Source organism: Gymnogyps californianus, unplaced genomic scaffold, assembly GCF_018139145.2.
Source record: "Gymnogyps californianus isolate 813 unplaced genomic scaffold, ASM1813914v2 HiC_scaffold_130, whole genome shotgun sequence".
Classification (NCBI taxonomy): Eukaryota; Metazoa; Chordata; class Aves; order Accipitriformes; family Cathartidae; genus Gymnogyps; species Gymnogyps californianus.
The window spans coordinates 119469-130354 of NW_026114011.1; positions in this window are offsets into that span (position 1 = coordinate 119469).

Here is a 10886-nt window from a genome sequence, read left to right on the forward strand (position 1 = left end):
ACACAAAACCATTATGATGATAATCAGACTCAACAAATAAAAGTGGTCCCTACAATGACACCTACAGATAGCTTGGTACCAACTTTTCAGAGAGAGTTTCCTAGGAAAGGAACTTCAGTTTCACTAACAAAAGAGGAAATGTATCTTGGTGCTCAGTCAACAAAAGAACCCACAAAAAAAATCAATGGAAGCAAAATCTGACAAGAAACTTAAAACTGTTATAATCCCCAAAACTTTGTTCACTGATCAGTATGATCTTACTACAGAGTGGGAGGGCAGATGTCCAGGTTTCAGCTGGGATAGAGTTAATTTTCTTCTTAGTAGCTGGTATAGTGCTGTGTTTTGGATTTAGTGTGAGAATAAAGTTGATAACACGCTGATATTTTAGTTGTTGCTAAGTAGCGCTTAAGTTAAGGATTTTTCAGTTTCCCATGCTCTGCCAGCAAGCAGGTGTGCAAGAAGCTGGGAGGGAGCATAGCCGGGGCAGCTGACCTGAGCTAGCCAAAGGGGTATTCCATACCATGGAACGTCATGCCCAGTATATAAACAGGGGGGAGTTGGCCGGGAGGGGCGGATCGCTGCTTGGGCATCGGTCAGCGGGTGGTGAGCAATTGCATTGTGCATCACTGGGTTTTTTTTTCCTTTTTTTTTCTTCTCCCTCTTTTTTTGTTATATTCCTTTTCATTACTATTATTATTATTATTCTATTTTATTATTATTATTGTTAGTATTATATTTTACTTTAGTTATTAAACTGTTCTTATCTCAACCCACGAGTTCTGCCTTCTTTCCCGATTCTCCTCCCCATCCCACTGGGAGCAGGGAGGGGGGTGGGGAGTGAGGGAGCGGCTGCATGGTGCTTAGCTGTTGACTGGGGTTAAACCACAACAGTGGTTTGATTTCTTCATGTTCTTCTGATATTTCTTGAACCTTCTGGAGTTTGGCTTGGAGAAGCTCCCAAAGTCAGAAGAGTAATGCTTTCTGTAGTAGAATGACCTGTAGGCATCGTATGGGGGGGGCAACACAAATTCCCAGCTCGCTACACTGCTGTCTTCTTCTCTGACAGGGGTTCCTCTGCTTTTGTATGCTTTTGCTTGGGTAGCTGCTGTTACAGACATCACTTCAGTAATCTTTTCTTCTTTCAGCTTTGGGAGTCACTGTGAGATGCAAGGTCCTGGTGCTAGTTTCAACAGGTCCTACAACTTTTCCATAGCAACAACATCAGTGTGTTATCAATCAACATTATTCTCACACTGAATCCAAAACACAGCACTGTACCAGCTACTAAGAAGAAAATTAACTCTATCCCAGTCGAAACCAGGACAACCACTTATATTTTCAGCTAATGCAACAGATATGACAACAATTCTCAGTCATATAACTACATCTTCCATTAGTGCTGTAGACAAAATTCAGCCTATTTTAGCATCTAAACCTTTTGCTACCCAAAAGTCACCACATATCATTCCTGGGGAAGAAGAGGAGGTAACAAGTAGTGACATCATAATAACTGATGAATCTATTTCTCCAAGTAAAGCCACTGCTGATGATGATCTGACAGGAAAGATGTTAGAACCAGAAATTGATAATGAATATTTCACATCATCAGCTGCTACTGCAGTTGCATGACCTAATGTGCTACCCAAAGTGAAGGAGGCCACAGAGGCGTTGCAACCTCAAGAGGTCTCTTCTTCTTCATACCCTGATAGTAGAACTAACATAAGATTGTATGTTATTCAAATCATGAGCAATGATATAGGTAAGATTTTGCCTTTTGACCTGCAGTCCATTACAATGGACAACTTACCATATCAAGCTGTGGTGGGTTGACCTTGGCTGAATGCCAGGTGCCCACCAAGCCACTCTATCACTCCCCCTCCTCAACTGGACAGGGGGAGAGAAAAATATAACAACAGGCTCATGGGTCAAGATAAGGACAGGGAGATCACGCACCAATTACCATCATGGGCAAAACAGACTTGACTTGGGGAAATTAATTTAATTTATTACCAATCAAATCAGAGTAGGGTAATGAGAAATAAAAACAAACCTTAAAACACCTTCCCCCCACCCCTCCCTTCTTCCTGGGCTCAACTTCACTCCTGATTTCTCTACTTCCTCCACCTGAGCGGAGCAGGGGGACGGGGAATGGGGGGTTGCGGTCAGTTCATCACACATTATCTCTGCCGCTCCTTCCTCCTCACACTCTTCCCCTGCTCCAGAGTGGGGTCCCACCCACAGAAGACAGTCCTCCACGAACTTCTCCAACGTGAGTCCTTCCCACGGGCTGCAGTTCTTCACGAACTGCTTCAGCATGGGTCCATTCCATGTGTCCTTTCCACGGGGTGCGGTCCTTCAGGAATGGACTGCTCCAGTGTGGGTCCCCCGCGGGGTCACAAGTCCTGCCAGAAAACCTGCTCCAGTGTGGGCTCCTCTCTCCGTGGGTCCACTGGTCCTGCCAGGAGCCTGCTCCAGCGCGGGCTTCCCACAGGGTCACAGCCTCCTTCGGGTGCTTCCACCTGCTCTGGCATGGGGTCCTCCAGGGGCTGCAGGGTGGATACCTGCTCCAATGTGGACCTCCATGGGCTGCAGGGAGACAACCTGCCTCACCATGGTCTTCACCACAGAATCTCTGCTCCGGTGCCTGGAGCACCTCCTCCCCCTCCTTCTTCACTGACCTTGGTGTCTGCAGAGTTGTTTCTCTCACATATTCTCACTCCTCTCTCCCGGCTGCTGTTGTGGAGCAGTTTTTTTCCCCTTCTGAAATATGTTATCACAGAGGTGCTACCACTGTCGCTGATTGGCTCAGTTTTGGTCAGCGGCGGGTCCATCTTGGAGCCGGCTGGCATTGTCTCTATTGGACTTAGGGGAAGCTTCTAGCATCTTCTCACAGAAGCCACCCCTGCAGCCCCCCCACTACCAAAACCTTGCCACGCAAACCCAATACACAAACTGGTGTATTTCTTGGATCTCTGAAGCATACAAAGTACAAGTTTTATCTAGACAGCAACTTACCAAATTTTGGTAGGTCTATTTTTTCTATCCATTAAAAGAGAAAAAACAACAGCCCTAGAAATATATAATATAGATGGGTTTTGGCCAGATTCCTTTTTTTATGTAAGAATGAATCTGAAACTGTTGTATTTCCTATAAAGTGTCATGATGGTTATATTCCAGTTTTCTTATATGATGTTGTCAAGTCACTGGTTTAACTTCATCTATCTGTGAAACAGGCATTTTAATTTCACAGCTTCCAGTCCATGCATTACTAAATGAAACACTACATTGTTTACCATTCCATCAGTCTGTAGCTGTCAACAATGCCATTTACAGTATAGTCAGCTAAAAAAAGCTTAAGGCATTCTGTTATGGCCACAAGTGGATCTCCTGTGACTTGGGGGAAGGGTTTTTGCAGGTTTTTATGACATATTGTATAATTTTTCTGTCTGTTTTACAAAATGTTATGCAAATTCACATAATTTGTACAGCTTCAGTATATTTTTTTAGCTGATGGAACTGTATATGTGTATGCGGCTTCAATTCCATGGGTATCCAAACCAGAAACTCCTGAAGTAGCAATGAAGTGTTCAGTTTTATGATGACTGTGTCTCGATAATACAATAGCTGAAGGCTATGCAATTTTAAAGAAGTCTGTCAACTGACCATTATTTAAGATCTCTTGGTAAAACCTTATTTTTTAAATTGGGATGTAAAATAATTGACAAAAAGGATAAAGCTCAAAATATCTAGTAGGTTTAATATTGCACCCTGTTAAATTATTTTATAATTTTTTACTTTTTGGAAAGAACACAGAAAAAATTCATTTTATGTATCTTATATATCTTGACTATATGTGATACTTTTGAATGGTTATATAAGAAGCTGTTTTCTCATTAGTTCTTGACCATAACTTCCATATCTTTTAAGAACTTATCCAACAGATATAATTTATGCAAGTCTTTTGATTGATTTTGTCAGGAATTCCATTACACTTAGTAGAGTTATGTTCAAAAATCAAAAAGCAAAAATAGATCCCTTGAGATGTGCTATATCATTATTGGAACTTTCATGCAGTGGATTTTCTATCTTTATTTACTTTATACTTATTACCCTACTTTATATATACAAGATGTAAAACTGCACAAGCCGTATCAGTGGTGAGTTAACTTTCTATTTCAGAACATAATAGTTCCGTTATTTTTAAATTTAAACCCTACTTTTGTTTCTGGGATACTTTATCGTTATTTTGGCTGAAGTTATATAAGTTGCCAGAGTCTGAGAATTCTCAATTAAATGAGACAGTCTGGTAAGTCAGAATAGAAGGGTCATTTCTGAAGACTGGAGTTAAGCTTGTTGTGGTTTAACCCGGCAGGCAGCTAAACACCACACAGCCATTCGCTCACTCCCCCCGAGTGGGATGGGGGAGAGAATCAGAAAAAAGGTAAAACTCGTGGGTTGAGATAAAGACAGTTTAATAGGACAGAAAAGGAAGGGAAAATAATAATAATAATGATAAAAGAATATACAAAACAAGTGATGCACAATGCAATTGCTCACCACCTGCTGACTGATGCCCAGCCAGTCCCTGAGCAGCGGGCCACCACCCCCAGCCAACTCCCCCAGTTTTATTGTTCAGCATGACGTCATATGGACGTATGGAATATCCCTTTGGCCAGTTTGGGTCAGCTGTCCTGGCTGTGTCCCCTCCCAGCTTTTTGTGCACCCCCAGCCTCCTCGCTGGCAGGGCAGTATGAGAAGCTGAAAAGTCCTTGACTTAGTGTAAGCACTGCTCAGCAACAACTAAAACATCAGCGTGTTATCAACATTATTCTCATCCTAAATCCAAAACACAGCACTGTACCAGCTACTAGGAAGAAAAATAATCTTTGTCCCAGCCGAAACCAGGACAATATCCACCCCTTATTCTATACCATTTACATCATGCCCAGGTCCCACACTTTCCAATACATCCCAATTAATCACCACCACCTTTCCTGTCTTTTGATGTATACACACACAGATATCATTCCCTGAGTCTATGGGCCATCCCTCTAAAATGTCCGTTGAGTTCATTTAGTCCATGACTTTGGGCTCCATCTGTCATAGTAGTCCTTCAGGGCAGGAGAGATGGTGTGTGGTGTTGGACTGTTGCATACTGAAGCCAGTTCTGGTTCCATCATCGCTGCGCTTGTCCGGTTCTATCATCGCTGCACTTTGCTCGGTTTCATCAGAATTCATTCTTCGTTAATCTGGGTAATTCTTACTGTAATACCATTGATATGGCATATAGCAACCATAGTAGTGATGACATACAGTATTATATAGCAATTAACATCATACAATTCAAATCATTGGCTGTTCTCACCCAAAATCAAATCCCCTTGAGGCACACATTGGACTTCCCCATCCTTCCGCATCACCCACCAAGTGCACCCAGGTCCTTGAGCAAAAGCAATCCCACGAATGGGTTTGCCTTTGCCCGAGGCAGGAATAACCCAGACTGTTTTCCCCAGCATATTTTTTATGTGCACCACAGGAACTTTATCCCCTTCTACAGTATGTAAAAGTTCTGATTGGGCAGGGCCAGCTCGATTGACAGATCCTCTAGTGTTGACTAACCAGGTGGCCTTTGCTAAATGTGTATCCCAATGTTTGAAGGTCCCACCACCCATTGCTCTCAATGTAGTCTTTAACAGTCCATTGTATCACTCGATTTTCCCGGAGGCTGGTGCATGATAGGGGATGTGATATACCCACTCAATGCCATGCTCTTTGGCCCAGGTGTCTATAAGATTGTTCCGGAAATGAGTCCAGTTTTCTGACTCCATTCTTTCTGGGGTGCCATGTCGCCATAAGATTTGCTTCTCAAGGCCCAGGATAGTGTTCCGGGCAGTGGCATGGGGCACGGGATATGTTTCCAGCCATCCGGTGGTTGCTTCCACCATTGTAAGCACATGGCGCTTGCCTTGGTGGGTTTGTGGGAGTGTGATGTAGTCAATCTGCCAGGCCTCCCCATATTTATATTTCAGCCATCGTCCCCCATACCAAAGAGGCTTTAACTGCTTGGCTTGCTTAATTGCAGCACATGTTTCACATTCATGGATAACTTGTGCGATAGTGTCCATGGTCAGGTCCACCCCTCGATCACGAGCCCATCTATATGTTGCATCTCTCCCCTGATGGCCTGAGGTGTCATGGGCCCACCAAGCCAGAAATAATTCACCCTTATGTTGCCAGTCCAGATCCACCTGAGCCATTTCAATCTTAGCAGCCTGATCCACCTGCTGGTTGTTCTGATGTTCTTCAGTGGCCTGACTCTTAGGTACATGAGCATCTACGTGACATACTTTCACAACCAGGTTCTCTAGCCAGGCAGCAATATCTTGCCACCGTGCAGGAGCCCAGATGGGTTTACCTCTGCGTTGCCAGTTACTCCGCTTCCATTGCTGCAACCACCCCCACAGAGCATTTGCCACCATCCATGAGTCAGTATAGAGATAAAGTATTGGCCATTTTTCTCATTCAGCAATGTCTAAAGCCAGCTGGATGGCTTTCACCTCTGCAAACTGACTCGATTCACCTTCTCCTTCTGCAGTTTCTGCAACTTGTTGTATAGGACTCCATATAACCGCCTTCCACCTCCGATGCTTTCCTACAATACGACAGGGCCCATCAGTAAACAGGGCATATTGCCTCTCATTTTCTGGCAGTTTATTATACAGTGGGGCCTCTTCAGCACCCATCACCTCCTCCTCTGGCGATATTCCGACATCTTTGCCTTCTGGCCAGTCCGTGATCACCTCCAAAATTCCTGGGCGACTGGGGTTTCCTATTGTGTGATCAGTGCAACCCACTTACTCCATGTAGCATCAGTTGCATGATGTCTAGAAGGGAACCCCCCTCTGAACATCCAGCCCAACACCGGCAGTCGGGGTGCTAATAGGAGCTGTGTTTCACTACCAACCACTTCTGAAGCAGCTTGAACTCCTTCATATGCTGCTAATACCTCCTTTTCAGCTGGAGTATAGTGAGCCTCAGATCCTCTGTATCCCTGACTCCAAAACCCTAGAGGTCGACCTCGGGTCTCCCCTGGTGCTTTCTGCCAGAGACTCCAGGCAGGGCCATTCTCCCCGGCTGCGGTGTAGAGCATATTTTTAACATCTGGTCCTGCCCGGACTGGCCCAAGGGCTACTGCATCCAAAAATCTCCCGTTTAATCTGTTCAAAGGCTTGTTGTTGCTCAGGGCCCCATTTAAAAACCTTCTTCTTCCGGGTCACTTGATAGAGAGGGCTTACAATCAGACTATAATTTGGAATATGCATTCTCCAAAAACCTACAACACCTAAGAAAGCTTGTGTTTCCTGTTTACTAGTGGGTGGAGACATAGCTGCTATTTTGTTGATCACATCCATTGGGATCTGACGACATCCATCTTGCCTTTTTATTCCTAAAAACTGAATCTCCTGTGCGGGTCCCTTCACCTTACTCTGTTTTATGGCAAAACCGGCTTTCAGAAGGATTTGGACTATTTTCTCCCCTTTCTCAAAAACTTCTTCTGCTGTGTTGCCCCATACGATGATGTCATCAATGTATTGCAGGTGTTCTGGAGCTCCACCCTGTTCCAGTGCATTCTGGATTCGTCCATGGCAAATGGTGGGGCTGTGTTTCCACCCCTGGGGCAGTCGATTCCAGGTGTACTGGACACCCCTCCAAGTGAAAGCAAACTGTGGCCGGCACTCTGCTGCCAAAGGGATTGAGAAAAATGCATTAGCGATATCACTTGTGGCGTACCACTTGGCTGCCTTTGACTCCAGTTCATATTGAAGTTCTAGCATGTCTGGCACAGCAGCACTCAGCACTGGCGTAACTTCATTCAGGCCACGATAGTCTACTGTTAGTCTCCACTCTCCATTAGACTTTCGCACTGGCCAAATGGGGCTGTTAAAGGGTGAGCGAGTCCTGCTGATCACTCCTTGGCTCTCCAGTCGACGAATCAGCATATGGATGGGAATCAGGGAGTCTCGGTTGGTGCGATATTGCCGCCGGTGCACCCTTTTGGTAGCGATTGGCACCTGTTGTTCTTTGACCCTCAGCAACCCCACAACCGAAGGGTCCTCCGAGAGACCAGGCAAGGTGGACAGCTGTTCAATTCCCTCTGTCTCCAAGGCAACTATACCAAAGGCCCACCAATACCCTTTTGGGTCCTTGAAATACCTTCTCCTGAGATAGTCTATGCCAAGGATGCATGGGGCCTCTGGGCCAGTCACAATGGGGTTTTTTTGCCACTCATTCCCAGTTAGGCTTATTTCAGCCTCCAATACAGTTAGCTGTTGGGATCCCCCTGTCACCCCAGAAATACAAATAGGTTCTACCCCTTTATAGCTTGATGGCATTAGAGTACACTGTGCACCGGTGTCCACTAGAGCCTTATACTCCTGTGGGTCTGATGTGCCAGGCCATCGGATCCACACAGTCCAGTAAACCCGGTTGTCCCCTTCCTCCGCCTGGCTGGAGGCAGGGCCCCTCTAGTCCCGGTCATAGGATTCTCCACTCACTTTTTGTAAAAATGGATTAGAATTCCTTCTCATAGGATCAGGAGAAAGATCAGCCCTTCCACTCTGTCTGCCACACCGCTCACAGTGCTCACTGGAGGCTGAAGCAGCAATTTTCCTGGAAGAACCCTCATTTGTGATTGTTTTTCCTTGCAATTCACGTACCCATGCATCTAGGACCGAGGTAGGTTTTCCATCCCACTTCCTCATATCCTGTCCGTGGTCAAGCAGGTAAAACCACAGGGTGGCCCGTGGTGTGTACCCACTATATCCTCTCTCTTGAGCAGAGGAATGCTTACTCCTAATAGCTGAGATACTGGTCCATAGTGATGGGGAGTAGGACATATCCTCTTTGAATTGCTGGATCTCCCGGGACAGTTTCTCCACAGCTGAGATACAGGCCCGTAGGGAGGAAGAGAGACTTTCATCGTATTGCCGGAGTCGGCCAGCCAATTCATCCACCGTTGGTCCCTCTCCGTCTTTCCAGTCCATTACTGCCAATGAGTTGACATACGACGATGGTGTGCTCTGTACAAACTTCCACCACATGGGTCGTGTGCAGTGGACTTCATCTGGATCTTTGGATAACTGCTCGTTGTCCAGGTCATAATAAATCACCTCCAACACAGCTAATTCCCTCAGGTACTGGATACCTCTCTCCATGGTGGTCCACTTGCCTGGTTGACAGATAACATCTTCCTTGAAGGGGTATCTTTCCTTTCCAGGGGTATGTTTGACAGGAGTCGCCTCCAGAGGCTGAGGGCTTGTGTCCATTTTCCAATTGCCTTGTCAATGCCACCTTGCCTAGCAAGGGATCCCAGCTGTTTGGCTTCCCTACCCTCTAATTCCAGGCTACTGGCCCCATTGTCCCAGCATCGGAGCAGCCAGGTGATAATGTGCTCACCTGGACGATGTCTGAAATCTTTTTGCATATCCCGCAGCTCGCTCAGGGATAGAGATCGGGTGGTTTCCACCTTGTTTATGAGTTCTGCCTCTTCCTCCTCCTCTTCTCGTGATGGCCCTGCTTCGGAGTAGCCTGCCTCGTCTGCTTCTTCCTCCTTCCCCTTCCTAGTAGGAGTTTCTCCCCTTACTAAACGAGCTGACTTTCGCATCCAGTATTTCTTCTTGTTTATAGGGGTGACTCATACCAGCACGGGTTGGTTCTCTGGTTCAGCTGCAGTGCCTGTTGCAGGGGTTGGAGTGGCTGCAGTGCCTGTCATTTTGTCATCAGATCCAGAGATCCAGAGACCTTCTCTTCCCCTTGAGGGTACTGAATAGTGTTGAACAGGGCTCGGTAGGCATGGGCCAGGCCCCAGCACATTGCAGTGATTTGTGTCTCCCGGGAATTGTCAGGGTGACAGCATACTTTTTCCAAATGTTCTCCTAGTTTTTCAGGATTTGGCACTTGTTCAAGGGTGAAGTTCCAAAACACTGGAGGTGTCTACTGTCCTAGGTACTTGCCCATGCTATCCCACACACCCTGCCACTCATAACTCTCCAGCCTCGGGGCAGATCTCTGGGTGGTATTCTTAAACAGTTGTTTAACCTTAAACAAGACCTGAAACACATTCAGGAGACAGCAATAGGAATATGCTGGTTTGAACATCCCAAGGATATTCAAAATTCTCAGGAGCTATTGTAACTAGCCTGGAGGAGAAGGGGAAGGTGAAGGAGCGGGGGAAAGTGTCCCCCCTTGTCTCCCCCATAGATTGGCTCTCCGAGGAGAAAAGGTAAAGAGTGTAATTATTAATAGTTTCTGAGAGATGGTTCCCAAAGTACGGAGGTGACAGCAATGCTGAGTACAAATACCAGATTAGTCTCACAACCAGCAATTTTATCATATCATAAGCCAGTGTTACACAGTACAGAAAAATGATAGCCTTAATCCAGCCCCAGAGGTGATAAACAGCACAACAGGGAACATATACAGCAAGTAAGGTGTTACATAACACAACTCTGAGAACAAGCGCTACAACTCTGAGAGCAAATAAATCAACATTGTGACCAGCGACTATTAAAATAATATAATGAATGCTTATAACAAATTTGTTTTAACACACTCTGTCCAGATCTGTTGTTATCTCAACCCTTCGTGCCCCATGTTGGGTGCCAAAAAGAGCTGTTGTGGTTTAACCTGGCAGGCAGCTAAACACCACACAGCCATTCTCTCACTCCCCCCGAGTGGGATGGGGGAGAGAATCGAAAAAAAGGTAAAACTTGTGGGTTGAGATAAAGACAGTTTAATAGGACAGAAAAGGAAGGGAAAATAATAATAATAATGATAAGAGAATATACAAAACAAGTGATGCACAATGCAATTGCTCACCACCTGCT